Source organism: Lutra lutra, chromosome 6 (genome assembly GCF_902655055.1).
Source record: "Lutra lutra chromosome 6, mLutLut1.2, whole genome shotgun sequence".
Lineage (NCBI taxonomy): Eukaryota > Metazoa > Chordata > Mammalia > Carnivora > Mustelidae > Lutra > Lutra lutra.
Genome location: NC_062283.1, coordinates 35,548,253 through 35,570,338, shown reverse-complemented (window position 1 = coordinate 35,570,338; position 22,086 = coordinate 35,548,253). Strand labels below are relative to the sequence as shown.

The 22,086-nt window shown below is 36.4% G+C and overlaps 1 pseudogene; it reads left to right on the top strand.

The window, feature by feature from the left end:
* The first annotated feature begins 3,871 nt into the window (after positions 1 to 3,871).
* Positions 3,872 to 4,650, top strand: LOC125101576 (transmembrane protein 138-like; annotated as a pseudogene).
* Positions 4,651 to 22,086: the final 17,436 nt, after the last annotated feature.

The following is a 22,086-nucleotide window of genomic DNA, read 5'->3' as shown; positions in this document are numbered from 1 at the left end:
TTTAAATATATTATGTGATACAAGAGCAGATCTAGGTATAATTTCATTTTTTCCTCCTTCATACCAAAATGCAATCACTCTATGCATACTATGATGTATTCTCTTTAAAAATCTACATGTATCTTGAAAATCTTTCCATAGCAGTTTAGACCTATTTATCATATATGATGTATATGTTGCTAAAAATTTTACATGATGCCAAATGGACCAGTTGGGAGAAAAAGCAGAATTAGCAACAGTGTACTCAGCATCAGTGGGACTTACATCTGGGACACCAACACCAATTCCTAAGGAAAAATACTAGTATAGGTAAACATGGGAGATTTTCAAATAGTGGAGCACTGTGATAAATACATGACCTTACCTAAAAAAATTGTGAAGATAGCTCAACAGAGGGGATGTAAGTAAGAGCTAAAGGTACTGAACTATGGACAAATTAGAGAAGACCACCCAATAGCATTTGTAAGTCAAAGCCTGTGGCAGAAAAGAATGTGGAGTAGAGTTGTGTCACGTATGTGTAGCACTCTGTTGCTTTCGGGGGACACTTTCTGCGGCATTCAACTGCTGGTACTTGTTACCACAAAATATTAAAATGCTGGGAAGATTCTTTTTTTTTTTTAATTTTTTTAAAGATTTTATTTACCTGACAGAGAGAGATCACAAGTAGGCAGAGAGGCAAGCAGAAAGAGAGAGATAAGGAAGCAGGCTCCCTGCCCAGCAGAGAGCCCAATGCGGGACTCGATCCCAGAACCCTGAGATCATGACCTGAGCTGAAGGCAGAGGCTTAACCCACTGAGCCACACAGGCAGCCCTGCTAGGAAGATTCTTTTATCAACATACACTCTACCTGAAAGTGATACTCATTCCTCTATTTACTCATCACATATGAACTTATTTGTATTTCATCAATAGATTGTCTTTAGTTGCATTTCACTCCCCCTTACACACAATTGAAATCCTAAATAGAATTTCAAAAAAAAATCCTGTGTGAGCAATTTTCAACCTCATTTATAGAGGTGACAGATGTTGTGAATGTCTAAGTTTCTTATGTATACTCCAAATTATTCTTTTGTTTGGATTTTTTTTTATTTCTGACCCTGGATTCAGTTTTTTGTTTTTGTTTTTGTTTTTTTTCCTTTTGCTCCATTAATGACATGCTTTCCATCTTCTTAAACTGCATGGTCATCATCTCCCTCATTTTCTTTGGTTTTATAGGTTTTTACTTTTTGTTTGAAGCCAGTGACATTTTTATTGATATAAGCCATCTATTGATCATGAAATTCTCCTTAAATATTCCATGTGCAATTATTCTTTTAATTTACAAAACTATCAGTAAAAAGGAAAACACTCTCTTCCTTTTAAGGCCACTAGTGTATACATTCTGCTGAAAAGAAATAATTTTAAACCACCAAGACAGAACTCTCAATGTAACATTTTGGTTAACAATGTGAGAGTTGGAACAACTTAGATTTGAATTTTGGTTTTGGCCTTTACTAGCTATGCAACTTTCAACAGGTAGCTTAACCTTTTTGATCTTCAAATTTTACATGTATAGATTAGCCAGATTAAATGTGAGTAGAGAGATTGACAAGGCTTTATAAACGCTACCTTTATAAATGCACTGCAGAGGATACATTCAATAACTCAGTTTTTTTCCTCTTTTCCAACCTTAAAGGATGTGTATTAGCATGAATCAACAGTTAGGTAGAAAATAACCTTAAGGAGATAAATGGGGTAAGTTTGACCCTAGCATGGATCATTGCTCGAAAATGTACTCATTTGTATGTGTAGAGTTTAAACTTTGGAGAAAAGGGGAGCTATGTTCAAGCATGTCTACCATCTTGCAAAGAGTCAATTATAGCTGTCTTGGATGGTGATGAATGCCTTCTATTACATAGTAAAAAAAGGTGAGTGTGAATATAACTTATGAATGTGACACCACAATTTTATGGAAGAATTTTATAAACCTTTCTCATGTACTTCTGATTATATATATATACATATATATATATGTATATATATATATATAACCTAGAATTCTACTGTTAATAATGTTAGCCAACCATGAACCTAAAATCATATTTAGGAAACTGGAGACAGCTGTGAAAGTCAAAGACTTCTTGAGTCAGCAACACTCTGTCACTTCATTGGATTGTTTTTCTCTTGAGACTATTATAGAGCTTAATGATTTTGTTTAGTAAGCCTGTGGTTCAAGGTTTCTTCTTTATCAACACCCCTTCATATGATCTTTGAACACAGGAATAAGGATTAGAGTACTACCTAATTTGCTTTTTAAAAAGATATTTCAATGAGATGCTGACCTCAGTCTTTTGGCCAAAGATTGAAATTTCCTACAACTTTATCATCAGCAGTAATGGACAAACTTCAAAAACCTTAAACAGGTCTTAAACTGCTTTCACATCATTATCTATATATCCAAAGGATATTTATTTTTGAATATGGATTTTGCAAGTGAACTATTTCTCAGTGCCTTCTATGAAAAGTTTCTGTACACCCTAAGTGATAAAAGATCCTTACTTTAAAATGTTAAGCCTAAACTTGTGAGCCTGATTTTATTTAGAAGTTTATAATAAACTTCTTCTCAGAATGACTGGATTACCTAGTTGGGTATGTTTGTTTTCATAAAATCTCAACATACATATTCAATAATGTAACTATACTAATGTTAATAAAACCCTTGTAATTTTAGTAATTTTTCTTAACAGCTAGCATTTTAGATTGATATAAAATATATACCTTTTAATATAGTTTAGTCAAATTCTATCCTTTCCCAGTATAATATGCAAAAATTATACTGGCTTTCCTGCAAATATAGGTCTTTGGATTAGACACATGTTTAATTCTATGTAAGTCATACATTTCATACCTCATAAGTAGGTCAGGATACGTTTGAGATATGGATTGCTAATATAGGTAAGTCATTTGAATTCATCTTTCATTCGTTCAACATATGTTTCCTATGCACTTCCTACATACCAGGCATGTTTTTAGGGTCTGCGAATATAGCAAAAGAAAATAAATGAAGAAATTTCCAACAGATGTGGAGCTTGCATTTTAGGAGTGGTGGGAGAAAAACAGTAAGTTACCACACATGCACATATAAGCGTGCATGCGCTTAAACGATCACACACACACACACACACACACACACACACACACACAGGCTGTAATGAAGAAAACTGAAATAGGCTAGCAGTGTAGAAGACAGGAAACTAACAAATAGTTCCCCGGGGCCTGGGAAATTAAGTGCAGGGTTTGGGGGCAGCTGGCTCCAAGCACGCCAAGGTGCTAACTCCCAACTCCCACTTCCTCCACAGGTACTTCTTCCACAAGGAGCGCCTCAGCTCCTCCTGTCCCTCCCCACCCATCGTGGTACGGAAACATAAGGACTGCAGCAGAGGCCAAGTGTCTCCCCTGGGGCTGGCCCTTAGCAAGGCCCTGCGGTGTGGGCAGGAAGCCTCAGGCGGTGGCTGGGAGGCTCAGAAGCTGGGAGCAGCATCGCTGTAAAGAAAGGAGGGGAGCGGGCCCAGGTAAGCAGGGGTCCAAACAAGGCCACCGGGTTGGCCACAGAGTACTTCAAGAGAGCCGCGGACAACTGGCTAGCCCAGCGCGGGCAGAGCCTGCAGCCACCATCTACTTACTTGCCAGATTTAAACCCAGTTTGCAGAAGCCAGGATGTCATCCCTGGAACAACAGATGGAGGGGGTCTTTGAATCCCGTCTTAGAGCTAGGGAAACAACTCTGGTTCTGATGAACTAGTGCTTCTCCCTCACTGCTGGGGAGAAATCTAGGTGCTGTTTTATGGGAAACTGTGGAATGTGCCCCTGGGTGCAAATTGAACAAAAGGGAAATGCTCCAGACCAGTAACTATAGCCTGGTGTTCTCCCTTCAGTTCCTGCTGCTGTCCTACGGTCTGTTAATTCCTTTGTAGAACTACTCTGACTGGCTCCTGTCATCCTGGTGATTGTTGTTATCCAGGATACTGCGATTCTCTGCAACATCAGCACCATTTTCCTCCTGTTCTCCAACACCTTCGTCTTCCAGACTGGCCTGGGCAACACTGTATTCCAGAAGTTCAAAGGGACCGCCCTCCTGACAGTTGTGTTATTTGCCCCCAGCATCTTCCTTCATGCCTGGGTCATGACTTAACGCTGGAAAAACTCTCAACTGCTTTGTCAAGAGAGAGGGACTTCAAACTCGGTTTGCATTCTGGAGACTAGCACAGCAGTGTTATAGTGTTATTTCTCCAAACCGACAGCTGTGAGACTCGGGGCGGGGGGGTGGGGTCCTCGCTTCTACCAGGACTCTCTATGCCTGCGCAAGTTCACCAAGGCCAAAGGCAACCAATTCTTGCCACATTGGTGGATGCCCTTCCTTCCTCATAGAGGCTACATTGGTGCCTCTGTGGGATGGGGGTTGGCCCTATGCACACAAAACAGTTTAACTTACCTAGGACAGGCTCAGGCCACTTGTGTTGAGCAATTAAGACAATAGATCCTCCCTCTTGCACATTAAAGTGTTTCCCAGCATAGATTTCAGTAGATAAGGGTCCGTAGCCTCCACCTCAGTTCTTCCCCCTTCCCTTCCTGCTCTCCACCACTTTCCTCACACAAAGGTTGTAAAGAGTGACATTTTAAGCTCCTGACTGATCACACTGAAGACATTTAGATTTTATACCCGATGCCTTTTTTTTATTTTTACATTTTAAAAATAAGAAATAATTGAAATATTTTTCCATAAAAATTTTGCTTATTTGAAAAATCAAATTAGAACTCTGATTAGAACAAAAAAAAATTTAGAACAAAAATCAATATTAGAACTCTGAAGCCTAAGGGCTCATGTATAAACTAATGTTAGAGTCATCAGTATTTAAGTCCCATCTTTTTAAAGTGGTTTAATTTTTGATTATCTTAACATTTAGTGATTGTAAAATTATTAGAGTTCAGATGTTAATAGACTAGATAAGTATATATACTTATATATACTTATCAGTATATAGTATACTGATAAGTATATACAAAAGTATATCCCTTGTTGAATTTAACTGGCCTACATCTTATACATTTGTATAGAATTTGATGATTTTAAGAAATATCAAAAGTATGTGTATACACACATAAGCACACGTGTGAACATATGCATGCACGTGTGTGTGTTGTACAGACAGAAGGTATACCCTAGTGTGTTCATCCTGTTTCTCAAAACAAAGCTTGGGTATAAATCTCAGCTCCTGAGAGACACTTCTTTGCAATCCTTTTTTTCTTATCAGTATAACATTTCTTCTGTGATCATGACCTTGGTACATTTATCAGATACTCTTTCTTACAGAGTATACCATTCACCCATCAAGCACTTGCTAAATAAAACTAGATTAAAGTAAATTAATCCATAGTAATGTTATTGTTTATTAATATATTACTATGTTGGAGGATCCTGGGTAACAGAGTAAATTGGTTTGGGCAAAAGTTTTGGAAAATGCACTTTAACCCAAATGAAAAATAATTTACTGCTGAAATTTCAAATATGTGGCCTGTCAATCAACAAGTATTTTATATATAGGAGCCTTCTCATTTTTTATCTCCCAGTAAAGTTAACCCTGATATTTAGGTATCATGCACATTATGTACATATAATTTTACATACATATTATGTAGCAGCAGGTATTTTTGTATGATTTTAATTTACATCACACACACACATTAGACACACATGAAGTAACAGCACTAAAAATGTAAGAACTAGCTTTCAGGTTTTCCTAACCTGAGATTTATGTCCTTGAATTTTTAGGGATTATGAGACTGCCTCACAGAAGGTATTGGCTTATTTTTTTTTTTTAAGGATTTATTTATGTATTGGAGAGACAGAGAACAAGCAAGCAAACACACAGAGGGAGAAGGAGAGGTAGACTCCTCACTGAACAAGGAGCCCAATGCAGGGCTGGATCCCAGGTCCTTAAGATCATGACCTGAGTAGAAAGCAGTCGCTTCACTGACTGATCTTGAGTTCAACCAGATTTGTGTTTGAAAGTAAAAGTCTAAGCGCTGCTACATCCAGATAATAATTTCAAATAAACCTAACAATTGTAATTTTTTAAGCGTCACTATCATTGGACCAAATAGACTGAAGTGTAAGTTTCTAGGAATATTCCTACCAAAAATATAATGCTACAAAGATGGCTAGAAAATATTTAATATAATTGCTCTAATACTTTATGAAAAAAAAAACAAATCAAAGTCACTTCTCTGGTACACACATTATTTCATTAATTTAGATAAAATACTGTGTGCCCCGCTATACTTTTCAACAAAATTTTAGATGGTGCATATACTCAGGAAATAGCCCAAATCATTCTTTGTTGATGGAGAAAAGTTCAAAGTTACTACCTACTATTAAACTAGGTTTAAATTTGAAATACCAGTACATTTGAATTTGAATTTAATTTTGAAATACAGTACTTTGAAATACCAGTACATTTGAATTTGAATTTAAATTTGAAATACAGTACTTTGAAATACCAGTACATTTGAATTTGAATTTAAATTTGAAATACAGTACTTCTTTCTCCATGAGCACCCTAGAAGATTTATTTCACATGCTTATGTTTTATAGATACAGGTTAAATACTTCTTTCCAAATTCAGCTATAAACAATATTGAAATTGGTGTTTATAATTCTCATTCAAATGGTTTATACTTTTCCATGTTTCTTCATTAAAATATCTATTGTTCTGAGCATGCTCAAAATCTATATTAGTGGAACTTGATGCTTTCCCAACTCGATCTTTTCATTCACTCTCTTACTGTAGAGATGCACAAAGAATGAGACATGTTGGTGTTGACTGTATTCTATTGCATGCATTAATCAGTTTAACCACCTATGATTAAACAAATCCACACTGAGATAAATTACATATAAAACCATCCCAGTACTTCCTGCAATACATTTTTCCATCACCTTGAGAGACAATATGGTGAGGAAAGAGCTGAAATGATTACCACTTCCTTTTACTTCCTGCTTTGATCTACACTTACATAAGAAACATTTTTTACTACTACCAGTATGGCTATTTTTATTTAAGCAGAGTTAAGATATGAATCCTCTAACTATAAAACATAGATTGGTAGATCAAGGATTTAGTATGTCTACTGGCCTCAGATTGCAATACAGTTTGTAGTTCACCCATCAGCAATCCACATGTGCTAGATCATAACGCTGTGATTCAAACTAGATTAAATGGGACACTATGTTATCATCAGATGTTTTACATATTATATGGATTGGGAGCTTAAGAATCATTTTTTAGCATAAAGAATATTTAGTATAACATTTTATGAGCGCTACACACAGATCAGTTCACTAGGAGAGCAGTAAAACAGATCTGAGCCTGATGAAGCTGCGTATGCCATCTCAGAAGGATTCTTTCTTGGAACTGATCATCGTTATTCTAAAATGAATTACATTCTAATGTATTTTCAAATAGGACATTTTACCAAATTCTTCTACATGTTTCTAAAATAGGCAAGGTAAATACTGTTATCCAAAAAAAGTGAGTTTTCCTTTTTTTTATTTTTTAAGGTTTTTTATTTATTTATTTGACAGAGAGAGAGAGATCACAAGTAGGCAGAGAAGCAGGCAGAGAAAGAGGAGGAAGCAGGCTTCCCACTGAGCAGAGAGCCTGATGTGGGGTCAATCCCAGGACCCTGAGATCATGCCTGAGTCGATGGCAAAGGCTTAACCCACTAAGCCACTCAGGTGCCCCAAAAGTGACACCAGATGGGTTAAATAGAAAGCAAAGCATTTTTCAAAGAAATAAACTTTGAAAGAAAGTAAATAAAAGAAAGAAAGAAAATAAACCTTTTTATATGTAACTCAGAGTTGCTAGAGGACACTCATGTTCATGTTTTCCCTTAGGGGGAAAAAGATTTGATGTTAGTGAAACAACAGATTTCATTTTCAAGCATGCGCAAGATCAGAGGAAGATGGGGAAGCCCATTCAAGGGTTTTTGTTTAGCTCCTCAAAAACTTTGACTTCACCACAGTTTGGAGCTAAACATCCTCTCTTTCAACCCAGCATGAGCTTTGAGAATCTCTGAAATATTGTGCTAAGGAGGATTAAGGAATATATTCAAATCATATTAAATATGAATTTTAGTGTAGATATAGTGTCATTGTAAATATACATACACATTTATGATAAACAGAAGTCTGGGAAGATATAGATCAAAAATTAACACAGTATAGCTGCAGTGTGAATCCAGATGTGTTTTCCTTTTTTGCTTTTATAAATGACAGTCCTTTAAACAAAACCTTTATTCATTTATAAATGTTTAGTAAGAGCTACTATACCAAAACTATTGTTTTAGGTTCTGAGTAGTGAACAAAATAGTCTTTATTATGTTGATTATAAAATTAGAGTAATTTCTATTTGAAAGTATAAATTTGATATGGTGACAATTTTGTAGATTTTTATACTTGAAAACCGTGATTATTTTTGCATGATAAGAATAATTCTTACTTGATTCTTTCTGTGTTTGTTAAAAATATTCTAAAATACAATAAGACTATTATTACAAAAAATCAAAAGCTGTCTTAAAACCTTACATTCATCTCAAAATTATGATTTACATTTTCTGTCCCAATTGTTCTATCATCTATCATTGAAAAAACTCTCATTCTGGAAATATCACCACCTTGACGACCATGTTTTTCTTCTTCACTATTTTCAATGGTTGGTGTCTTTTTGCTCTTTTAAAGCTCAATTTCTGCCTCATTTACAATAACTATGTTAATACATCATTTTATTACTAAATAATTTAAATTTTGCTTTACTCGCTCACTTCCTTTTTATCTTACATTCTTTTCCTCTCATCTCTGTTCTTATTAATTTTTGCTTGAATTTCATGGATTTGTGCTCTATTATGAACTTTAAAAAGTAACTTAAAAATGAATTTAAGTTTTTATTTAAATTCCAGCTAGTTAAATACAGTGTAATATTAGTTGCAGGTGTACACTATAGTGATTCAACACTTCTGTAAGATACCCTGTGCTCATCATCACAAATGCCCTTCTTAATCCTCATCACCTATTTCACCCATCCCCACTCGTAACCATCCATTTTTCTCTATAGTTAAGAGTCTGTCTCTTGGTCTTTCTCTCTCTTTTTTCTTTTGCTCACTTGATTTTTAAATTCTACACATGACTGAAATCATATGGTATTTGTCTTATTCTGACTGGCTTCTTTCATTTAGCATTATGTATTCTAGCTTCATCCCCATCACTGCGAATGGCAAGATTTCATTCTTTTTATGGCTGAGTAATATACAGTGGGATATTACTCAGCCATAAAAAGTATGAAATCACAAACACACACACACACACACACACACACACACACACTCACACACACACAACTCCTTTATCCACTCATCAGTTGACAGACAGTTGGACTGTTTCTATAACTTGGCTATTGTAGATAATGTTCCATGTATCCCTTTGAATTGGTATTTTTGGATTCTTTGGGTAAATACTTAGTAGTAAATTGCTGAATTGTATGGTAGTTCTATTTTTAACATTTTGACCAAACTCCATACTGTTTTCCAGAGTGGCTTCACCATTTTACACTCCCACCAACAATGCAAGAGGGTTTTCCTTTCTCCACATCCTTGCCAACACCTGTTAGTTCATCTGTTCTTGATTCTAGTCATTCTGACAAGTTTGAGTTGATAGCTGATCATAGTTTTTTATATCCCTAATGATCAGTGATGTTGAGTATCTCTTCATGTGCCTGTTGGCTATTTGTATGTCTTCTTTGGAAGAAGGGCTATTCATGTCTCCTGCCCATTTTTAAATTAGATTATTCATTTTGGGGTTTTGAGTTTCTTAAGTTCTTTATATATTTTGGATACTAACCCTTTATTAAATATGTCACTTGCAAATATCTTATCCTATTCTGCAATTTGCCTTTAGTTTGTTGTTTCCTTCACTGTGAAGAAGCTTTTATTTTGACAAAGTACTTGATAACAACAAGCAAAATAATGAAAGTGGACCATTTTCTTATGCCATACACAAAAATTAATTCAAAATGGGTTGAAGACCTAAATGTGAATCATAAAACCATAGGAGAACTATGGAAGTACTATAAGAGAACTCAGGAAGTAAACTCTGACATTGGCTACAGAAACTTCTTTCTAGATATGTCTCCTGAGGCAAGGGGAACAAAAGTAAAAATAAAACAATGGGACTTCACCAAAATAAGTGATCTGATTATTAATCAACTATCTTTTCTAAAGTATGGCCTGGCTCCCTCTTTTCAGATTGACATGTCTTTTTACTGGTCAAGCAGATACACCCCGATATCCTCTATATGTTTGTTGTTGTTTTATGGTGATTGTCCCTTTTTTCATTTGCATAGTATATAATCAGAATAATTCAATTAATACATATTTGGCAAGATATAAGAATTGTCCACTCAATGACCTCCTATAAGAGGACTCATTCTCATTTTTACTCTAATAGCAGGAATGAGTGTTTATATGGAGTGGCCCTGAACTTATCTACTTGGTATTTTTTTCAGTATCTATTAGACTCAGTTGGGAAGACTTACTGCCTGATTCCTTAGAAAACATAATTCTGTATTTCTCAGTAAATGTCTTACATGGTCTCTTCCTTTTTTTTCTTCCACTTCCAACGGTTTGCTCAAGGAAACTATAATTTGGGGGACACTGTTAGGGGTGACTAAAATACCCACAGTGGGTATTTTAGCACAAGTACTGATATACTGATTTTCACAGTAGTTTCAAGTACAACTAATTTTTTTATCAGTTGAATTTTTTAAATTTCTTTTCAGCATAACAGAATTAATTGTTTTTGTGCCACACCCAGTGCTCCATGCAATACATGCCCTCCTTAATACCCTCCACCTGGCTCCCCCAACCTCCCACCCCCAGTGCCTCCAAAACCCTCAGATTGTTTTTCAGAGTCCATAGTCTCTCGTGGTTCACCTCCCCTTCCAATTTCCCTCAACTCCCATCTCCTCTCCATATCCCTATGTCCTCCATGTTATTTGTTATGCTCCACAAATAAGTGAAACCGTATGAACCTTGACTCTCTCCACTTGACTTATTTCACTCAGCGTAATCTCTTCCAGTCCTGTCCATGTTGATACAAAGTTGGGTATTCATCCTTTCTGATGGAGGCATAATACTCCATAGTGTATATGGACCACATCTTCCTTATCCATTTATCCATTGAAGGGCATCTTGGTTCTTTCCACAGTTTGGCAACCGTGGCCATTGCTGCTATAAACATTGGGGTACAGATGGCCTTTCTGTTCACTACATATGTATCTTTGGGGTAAATACCCAGTAGTGCAATTGCAGGGTCATAGGGAAGCTCTATTTTTAATTTCTTGAGGAATCTCCACACTGTTCTCCAAAGGGGCTGCACCATCTTGCATTCCCACCAACAGTGTAAGAGGGTTCCTCTTTCTCCACATCCTCTCCAACACATGTTGTTTCCTGTCTTGCTAATTTTGGCCATTCTAAGTGGTGTAAGGTGGTATCTCAATGTGGTTTTCATTTGAATCTCCCTGATGGCTAGTGATGATGAACATTTTTTCATGTGTCTGATAGCCATTTGTATGCCTTCATTGGAGAAGTGTCTGTTCATATCTTCTGCCCATTTTTTGATACGATTATCTGTTTTGTGTGTGTTGAGTTTGAGAAGTTCTTTATAGATCCTGGATATCAATCTTTTGTCTGTACTGTCATTTGCAAATATCTTCTCCCATTCCATGGGTTACCTCTTTGTTTTGTTGACTGTTTCCTTTGCTGTGCAGAAGCTTTTGATCTTGATGAAGCAACAGAAATCAGACAACAAAGAGAAATAAAAGGTATCAAAATTGGCAATGAAGAAGTCAAACTCTCTCTCTTTGCAGATGACATGATTCTTTATATGGAAAACCCAAAAGACCCCACCCCCAAACTACTAGAACTCATATAGCAATTCAGCAACATGGCAGGATACAAAGTCAATGTACAGAAATCAGTGGCTTTCTTATACACTAACAATGAAAATACAGAAAGGGAAATTAGAGCATCAATTCCATTTACTATAACACCAAGAACCATAAGATACCTAGGAATAAACCTAACCAAAGAGGTAAAGGATCTGTACTTGAAGAACTGCAGAACACTCATGGAAGAAATTGAAAAAGACACAAAAAGATGGAAGACCATTCCATGCTCTTGGATCTGAAGAATAAACATTGTTAAAATGTCTCTACTGCCTAGAGCAATCTATACTTTTAATGCCATTCCGATCAAAATTCCACCGGTATTTTTCAAAGAGCTGGAGCAAATATCCTAAAATTTGTATGGAATCAGAAGAGACCCCGAATTGCTAAGGAGATGTTGAAAAACAAAAATAAAACTGGCGGCATCATGTTACCTGATTTCAAGCTTTACTACAAAGCTGTGATCACCAAGACAGCATGGTACTGGCATAAAAACAGACACATAGGCCAGTGGAACAGAGTAGAGAGCCCAGATATGGACCCTCAACTCTATGGCCAAATAATCTTCAACAAAGCAGGAAAAAATATACAGTGGAAAAAAGACAGTCTCTTCAATAAATGGTGCTGGGAAAATTGGACAGCTATATGTAGAAGAATGAAGCTCATCCATTCTCTTACACTGTACACAAAGATAAACTTGAAATGGATAAAAGACCTCAATGTGAGACAGGAATCCATCACAATCCTAGAGGAGAACACAGGCAGTAACCTCTTCAGTATCAGCCACAGCAACTTCTTTCAAGATATACCTCCAAAGGCAAAGGAAACAAAAGCAAAAATGAACTTTTGGGACTTCATCAAGTACAACTAATTTTTTTTCCATGTATAAAATAGTTTATTAATGTTTCAATTTTCTTTTTTTTTTGTTTTTTATAAACATATAATATATTTTTATCCCCAGGGGTACAGGTCTGTGAATGGACAGGTTTACACACTTCACAGCACTCACCATAGCACATACCCTCTCCAATGTCCATAACCCCACCCCCCTCTCCCAATCCCCCTCCTCCCAGCAACCCTGTTTGTTTTGTGAGATTAAGAGTCACTTATGGTTTAAGTACAACTAATTTTTAAGACCAGATCTCCAAGTGCCATTTTAAAATAGTACCAGGCCAGTAATCACTAAAGAATGCCTCTTAAGATTCAGTAATTATTTCAAGACAAATAATACTCAAAATCATAGTTATTTTACACCATTAGAAAATAGACATGGGAATATGAACCCTGTGAATACAAAAAAGTGACAAGTCCCCTGCTAGCTGAGATCCATGGTGGATTTAACCTTTAATAGAGACGTGAGAGGAGGAAAAAAAAAAAACCTCCTTAAATGTTGTTAAGAAGAAAACAGTTGAAATTTAAATATGAGAAATGACTGTCCCTAGAGTTGAGGCAGGAGAAGTAAGGGTCACTTGTTGTCAAGGGACAGCAAGGAGCCTGGTAGAGTAAGGATGTATGTAGAGGAACAGGAGAAAATTAACAGGTGGCTGAACCTTACACAATGCATCAGGAACTCTATCCTTCAATCCCAGATGAATAACTTGGAAGCTGAAACAGTCTCATTTCTATGGGAAACAATTTTTATCAATTTTTTATACAAAGTATCTCACATTTAATGAAATATTAAGAAATGTGAAAACATATTACTATCATAATAATGCTATCAGACCCAGAAATGTCCAGATGTTGGAATTATCAGAAATGGATTAAGGTAATTATGATTAACATGTTAAATAATTTAGAGAAGTAAGCAACATGAGGGAATAAATAATGTTTTTCAATAAAGAGATGGAAATTTTCAAAATCACTGAATGGAAATGCTACGATAAAAAAAAACTCACAATAAAGAAGATGTGGTATATATACACAATGGAATACTATGCAGCCATCAAAAGAAATGAAATCTTGCCATTTGCAATGACGTGGATGGAACTAGAGGGTATCATGCTTAGCGAAATAAGTCAATCGGAGAAAGACAACTATCATATGATCTCCCTGATATGAGGGAGAAAAGATGCAACATGGGGGGTTAAGGGGGTAGGAGAAGAGTAAATGAAACAAGATGGGATTGGGAGGGAGACAAACCATAAGTGACTCTTAATCTCACAAAACAAACTGAGGGTTGATGGGGGGAAGGGGGTTGGGAGGGGAGGGTGGGGTTATGGACATTGGGGAGGGTATGTGCTATGGTGAGTGCTGTGAAATGTGTAAACCTGGCGATTCACAGACCTGTACCCCTGGGGATAAAAATATATGTTTAAAAAAAATAATAAAATTTAAATTAAAAAAAAAACTCACATTAGGCATTAAGATTTGGGGGGGGGGGCTTTTGAGAGAACTATAAATAGCAGATAAAGATCAATGAATACATACATTTCAGACAAAATGTGGAAAAATTTATGTCCAGCAGACCTGCTAAATAAAGTCTGTTAAAAGAATTTCTTTAGACAGAAGAGAAAAGATGCCATATAGAAAAGTAATTCTGAATAGATAGCACTGCCTGGAAGAATAAATAGATGGTAAATACAACAATCTAAAAAAAAAAAAACTAAATAACCTCTTCATAAATTAGTAGTTGGCCTCATTAATATCCTTCCTCCAGTCTTTAATTAGGCAAAGAAAGTCAGTAAATATATAGCAGATTGGAAGAGCTGTACCATTTTGACTTAATTGATATTATATAACATCACACTGAATATTGGTAAAATACACATTTCTCTCAAATGTACTGGAAATACTCAGTGATCAAAGCCATATGCTGAGCCACAAAATAGGTCACATTTTGTTAGAAGAGAATTTGTTCTGTACTACAGTAGTATCCAATTCTAAGTCACTAAGTAGTATAAATCTAGAGAAATCTCCACATGCTTGAAAATTACACAATTTCTAATAGATCATGAGTCTAAAAATAAAACCTCAAAAATAATTGATGAAAACACAACTTATTAAAAGTTGTCTCATAAGCTAATCAGTGCTTAGATTTATAGCACTAAATGCAATAAAGAAAAATGAAAAAGGAGTCCAATCTAGGACATAAACTTCCACATTAGTGGAGGGACACTGAGCTGGCTCAGTGGGTGGAGCATGTGACTCAATGTGAGTTCAAACTCCATATTGGGTGTTGAGATTACCTTAAAAAAAAATCTCAAATAAGCTAGTTGAACAAAGTAATCCCAGAGTAAGTCAAAGTTGTCAACATAAAAAATCCCGTCTACACATTTAATTTATTCCATTAAAATTAAAGGAGAAATATTATATGCTAACTGCAAAAGATGTGGTGAATGCTCTTGAGAAAATGCAACATACATTCATGAGATAAAATTGATCAGTAAACTAAGAATACTAGTATATTTTCTCAACCTCACAAATTAAATCTCAAAAACAAAATTAAAACCAAAAGCTATGGCTGATACCATAATTAATGCTGAAATACAGACCACCTTACCCATGATCAGGAACAAGACAACATGTTTCAGTCCAAGACCATATAGCTAGTTCAGTAAGTCAATAGTCCTAAACTCAAATTATACTTCAAAATAATATTTTAATAGCTAAGAAAATAAGAATCAGAATGGTATTTTGAAAATAAGATATTACAAAGACTGAACAACAGCCACCACAATAAACCACGTAAAGAATAATCATTTAAGGCTCTCATTCTCATGTTTTCAATATATATATAGATAAATAAACACACACACACACATACACATATGTATCTCTAACTCTTGTCAATATCAATATTATCTGAGGTTTTCCAAAATTAACTGTAGCAGCTGATCTCTGTTTTCAGTGTGATCTCTCTACTATCAGGAAACTATGGTACATATGTGGGGTTTCTAATTCATCTGTAATGCTTTCTCAGAACTTTCAGAGTCACTGAAGAGAGGTGATTTCACAGTCCTGGCTTCAAAGAGGACCATAAAAATAGTTATTGACCTATTTATTCAGGTATGTTGTACTCTTAGGTATCACTTTAAAAATTAAATGATGTATTTCAAACTTGGAGTAATACTTGGAGAAAATAAGGAAACAATTTAACTCATAAGGAAACTAAGTTTGGAGATTTTATATAGATTTATAGATTATGGCTTTATATAAGACAATCAGATGGTTATTGGTAAAACATAAACATGAAACGTTTCTCATGTACAGTAGTAGCACTGTCATCTTTTAGTCACATAAAGGAAATATTAATTCCTTTTATTAAATATTATTCCTTTTAATAAGTTAGAGATGTAACTAATCTCTAACTTATAATAATTATTTGTTTCCATGCCTCCTTTCATATTATTTTGTCCACTCCCAAGGGAAACTCATAGAGGATCCTTATCCTACTCAGCCTCAGACCTGAACACAGTTCCTAACTCAATATAGGAGTTTTGAATTTAATTAAATTGGATTTTAAGGATAAAGCAGACATCCTTAAATTCTACAGAAAGCAGAACAAGACTCTTAGGATCAAAAGTAAAAATATGGACCAACTAGAAAAGCCAACACACAAGGAGGATTTGGACATGATAATGTTTAAAAAAAAAAAAACTCTGAAAAACACTGTAGTAGCCAATTACAGAAAACATAAAACAAACAAAAACAATTTGTTCACCACAGTGGAATATTTTCATACTTAAAACATAATGTTAACCTTTCATGAGACAACTATTTATATAAACATAAATCCACTATGCATTCTGAAGAAAAATTTGGAAAAAAATGACTTGAATATCTATATAGATGTCTCCTTCTGCTGTTGAAAGCATGATCATTCTGAGATTGCATGGAGTAAACCATCAGGGGTTGCTCAACAATCTTCAGGTGAACTAGTATAGGGAGCAGGGAGAAATTACCTCCTCTTGGAATGGAGCAATGGTATAGTAACTTGTAAATGGATTTAAGTAACAATGGCACAGCACTGAATACTAACATAAAAGTTTGAAGTATGGATCAATATTTTTTGAAACTAACAGGTAATACATTGCCTCTTAAATTCTACCAAGTCTTACTTTTGTTATTCTTAACCAGAAATATCAGTATTCAAAGCATAGACTGTACCTTTCCAAAATTTGACATTAGTTAGGCTGAAGACATTTTTTCACTGGCAGGTTTGAACTTTTTGGATAACCATTAAATTAAATTTCATGAATATAAAGCAGAGTGAAATTATTTATTTTATGAATATAAAGCAGAGTGAAATTATTTCCTTTTTGGAGAATTAATGAATTTTATCAATTCCCTTTAAAAGTTTTATTAATAATACCAAATATCCACTCACCCACCTTTTACTAAAATCATTCTATAATGTAAGAACTCTAAGGTCAGAACTGTGTTTTTATTTTTGTCTGACACATACATATTATAGTAATAGGTAATCTCCAAAAAAAGTTAATATAGAACAAAAGACGGGCTATTCGTTTAGTATTCCTTAATCAGAAGAAAAATTCTCATGCATAGAAATAAATACAATTTGGGAACCTGGGTGGCTCAGTAGGTTAAAGCCTCTGCCTTCAGCTCAAGTCATGATCTCAGGGTCCTGGGATGGAGCCCCGCATCGGCCTCTCTGCTTAGTGGGGAGTTTGCTTCCTTCTCTCTCTCTCTCTCTGCCTGCCTCTCTGCCTACTTGTGATCTCTATCAAGTAAATAAATAAAATCTTAAAAAAAATATACAATTGTGGGGCACCTGCATGGCTCAATGGGTTAAGCCTCTGCCTTCGGCTCGGGTCGTGATCTCGGGGTCCTGGGATCGAGCCCCACATTGGGTTCTCTGCTCAGCGGGGAGTCTGCTTCCTCCTCTCTCTCTGCCTGCCTCTCTGCCTACTTGTGATCTCTCTCTCTGCATATAAATAAATAAAATCTTTAAAAAAAATACAATTGAAGTTTAGCCTCTGCATATACTAATACCATACTAACAAAATTAAACACAAATTTTGGTGAGAAAAGTGAAAGTTACATTTATTTGGTCACTTAATGAATTAAAAATTTTACACATCTATCATTTGTTCTTAAAGTCATGGTGAGGGGCACCTGGGTGGCTCAGTGGGTTAAGCCTCTGCCTTCGGCTCGGGTCATGATCCCAGGGTCCTGGGATCAAACCCCACGTGGGGTTCTCTGCTCGGCAGGGAACCTGCTTCCCCCTCTCTCTGCCTGCTTCTCTGCCTGCTTGTGATCTCTCTCTCCCTCTGTCAAATAAATAAATAAAATCTTTAAAAAAAAAAAAAAAAGAAAGAAAGAAAGTCATGGTGAATGTGTTAAAAGACAAAGTTTAGTTTTTGTCCTCAAAAGGATATTAATCTATATAAGGACATCAGAAGATATGTAATTCTTAGAGGTGAAAACAAATGAAAATAAAATCAAGTGTCAGAATGTGTGGTGCACAACCGAAGGAAACACTAGTATTTCCTTTGTATCTTAAACGTCACTTACGATACAAATCAGAAAGCCAGAGGAGCAATATTTTCTAAAAATCAAGGTGCTTTTTATGATCACATGAAGTCTGGTTTCTGGATGATTTATGGTCTTCTCAAACCAATGAAGAAATTAATAACAAGATTATTTCTTTGATAAATGTTTTAATTTCTAGTATTGCTATTTAAGTGACTAATGTAAGTATAAACCAAGTAAAATTACATAGTTAAGCATAATACATTTCAAAATAAGTTAGTGTAATAAAGAAAGCCTAGCTGTATTATCAGAAGAACTAGGTCTTTACTCATCTTTCCTAGGAGCTAGAAAATTACCTCTATAACTTTTTAAGACTCTAAAATTTTGAGTCTAGAAATTTGGTCTAACTCACAACATTATGAAGATCAGATGTGCCCCGTGTGATAGCATTTTTTAATGACAAAAAATGACATAAAATATTGGAAAGGGGGGAGGGATTCAAGATAGCGGAGAAGTAGCAGCTGAGACTACTTCAGGTAACGGGAGATCAGCTAGATAGCTTATCTAAAGATTGCAAACACCTACAAATCCAACGGGAGATCGAAGAGAAGAAGAACAGCAACTCTAGAAACAGAAAATCAACCACTTTCTGAAAGGTAGGACTGGCGGAGAAGTGAATCCAAAGCGACGGGAAGATAGACCGCGGGGGGAGGGGCCGGCTCCCGGCGAGCAGCGGAGCAACGGAGCACAAAATCGGGACTTTTAAAAGTCTGTTCCGCTGAGGGACATCGCTCCAGAGGCTTACCCGGGGTGAAGCCCGCACAGGGTCAGCGTGGCCTCAGGTCCCGCAGGGTCACAGAAGGATCGGGGTGTCTGAGTGTCGCAGAGCTCACAGGTATTAGAGCGGGGAAGCCGGCTACAGAGACAGAGCCGAGGAGTGACTCTCAGCTCGGGGTTACCTTGAACCGGTCGCAGGCTCGGTCAGCTCGGAGCGCGGCCGGAGGCCAGGGTGGCAGGAGTCATTGGGCGCTGTTCTCTGGGGGCGCACTGAGGAGTGGGGCCCTGGGCTCTCAGCTCCTCCGGGCCGGAGACCGGGAGGCCGCCATCTTCATTCCTGCCCTCCGGAACTCTACGGAAAGCGCTCAGGGAACAAAAGCTCCCGAAAGCAAACCCGAGCGGATTACTCAGCCCAGCCACGGGTAAGGGCGGTGAAACCCCGCCTGGGGCAAAGACGCTTGAGAATCACTACAACAGGCCCCTCCCCCAGAAGATCAACGGGAAACCCAGCCAGGACCAAGTTCTCCTACCAAGGAGTGTAGTTTCAATACCAAGGAGAGCAGCGGAATTCCAGAGGAGAAGAAAGCAAAGCACGGAACTCATGGCTTTCTCCCCATGATTCTTTAGCTTTGCGGTTAATTTAATTTTTTTTTCTTTTTCAACTTTTTTTCTTCTGCTAAATTTTTAACTTTTACCCTTTTCTTTTTTAACATTTTTTAACTAGTTTAAATAATATATATATTTTTTTCCTTTTTATACTTTTTCTTTATTGGTTTTCTTTTTTTAATTTTTTTTTCTTTCTTTCTGAACCTCTTTTTATCCCCTTTCACTCCCCCCACGATTTGGGATCTCTTCTGATTTGGCTAAAGCATATTTTCCTGGGGTTGTTGCCACCCTTTTAGTATTTTACTTGCTCCTTCATATACTCTTATCTGGACAAAATGACAAGGCGGAAAAATTCACCACAAAAAAAAGAACAAGAGGCAGTACCAAAGGCTAGGGACCTGATCAATACAGACATTGGTAATATGTCAGATCCAGAGTTCAGAATGACGATTCTCAAGGTTCTAGCCGGGCTCGAAAAAGGCATGGAAGATATTAGAGAAACCCTCTCGGGAGATATAAAAGCCCTTTCTGGAGAAATAAAAGAACTAAAATCTAACCAAGTTGAAATCAAAAAAGCTATTAATGAGGTGCAAACAAAAATGGAGGCTGTGACTGCTAGGATAAATGAGGCAGAAGAAAGAATTAGCGATATAGAAGACCAAATGACAGAGAATAAAGAAGCTGAGCAAAAGAGGGACAAACAGCTACTGGACCACGAGGGGAGAATTCGAGAGATAAGTGAAACCATAAGACGAAACAACATTAGAATAATCGGGATTCCAGAAGAAGAGGAAACAGAGAGGGGAGCAGAAGGTATATTGGAGAGAATTATTGGAGAGAATTTCCCCAATATGGCAAAGGGAACAAGCATCAAAATCCAGGAGGTTCAGAGAACCCCCCTCAAGATCAATAAGAATAGGTCCACACCCCGTCACCTAATAGTAAAATTGACAAGTCTTAGTGACAAAGAGAAGATCCTGAAAGCAGCCAGGGAAAAGAAGTCTGTAACGTACAATGGTAAAAATATTAGATTGGCAGCAGACTTATCCACAGAGACCTGGCAGGCCAGAAAGAGCTGGCATGATATATTCAGAGTACTAAACAAGAAAAACATGCAGCCAAGAATACTATATCCAGCTAGGCTATCATTGAAAATAGAAGGAGAGATAAAAAGCTTCCAGGACAAACAAAAACTGAAAGAATTTGCAAATACCAAACCAGCTCTACAGGAAATATTGAAAGGGGTCCTCTAAGCAAAGAGAGACCCTCAAAGAAGTAGATCAGAAAGAAACAGAGACAATATACAATAACAGTAACCTTACAGGCAATACAACGGCACTAAATTCATATCTCTCAATACTTACCCTGAATGTTAATGGGCTAAATGCCCCAATCAAAAGACACAGGGTATCAGAATGGATAAAAAAACAAAACCCATCTATATGTTGCCTACAAGAAACTCATCTTAAACCTGAAGACACCTCCAGATTTAAAGTGAGGGGGTGGAAAAGAATTTACCATGCTAATGGACATCAGAAGAAAGCAGGAGTGGCAATCCTTATATCAGATCAATTAGATTTTAAGCCAAAGACTATAATAAGAGATGAGGAAGGACACTATATCATACTCAAAGGAACTGTCCAACAAGAAGATCTAACAATTTTAAATATCTATGCCCCTAATGTGGGAGCAGCCAACTATATAAACCAATTAATAACAAAATCAAAGAAACACATCAACAATAATACAATAATAGTAGGGGATTTTAACACTCCCCTCACTGAAATGGACAGATCATCCAAGCAAAAGATCAACAAGGAAATCAAGGCCTTAAATGGCACACTGGACCAGATGGACATCACAGATATATTCAGAACTTTTCATCCCAAAGCAACAGAATACACATTCTTCTCTAGTGCACATGGAACATTCTCCAGAATAGATCACATTCTTGGTCCTAAATCAGGTCTCAACCATTATCAAAAGATTGGAATCATTCCCTGCATATTTTCAGATCACAATGCTCTGAAGCTAGAACTCAATCACAAGAGGAAATTTGGAAAGAACCCAAATACATGGAGACTAAACAGCATCCTTCTAAAGAATGAATGGGTCAACCAAGAAATTAAAGAAGAATTGAAAAAATTTATGGAAACAAATGATAATGAAAACACAACGGTTCAAAATCTGTGGGACACAACAAAGGCAGTCCTGAGAGGAAAATATATAGCGGT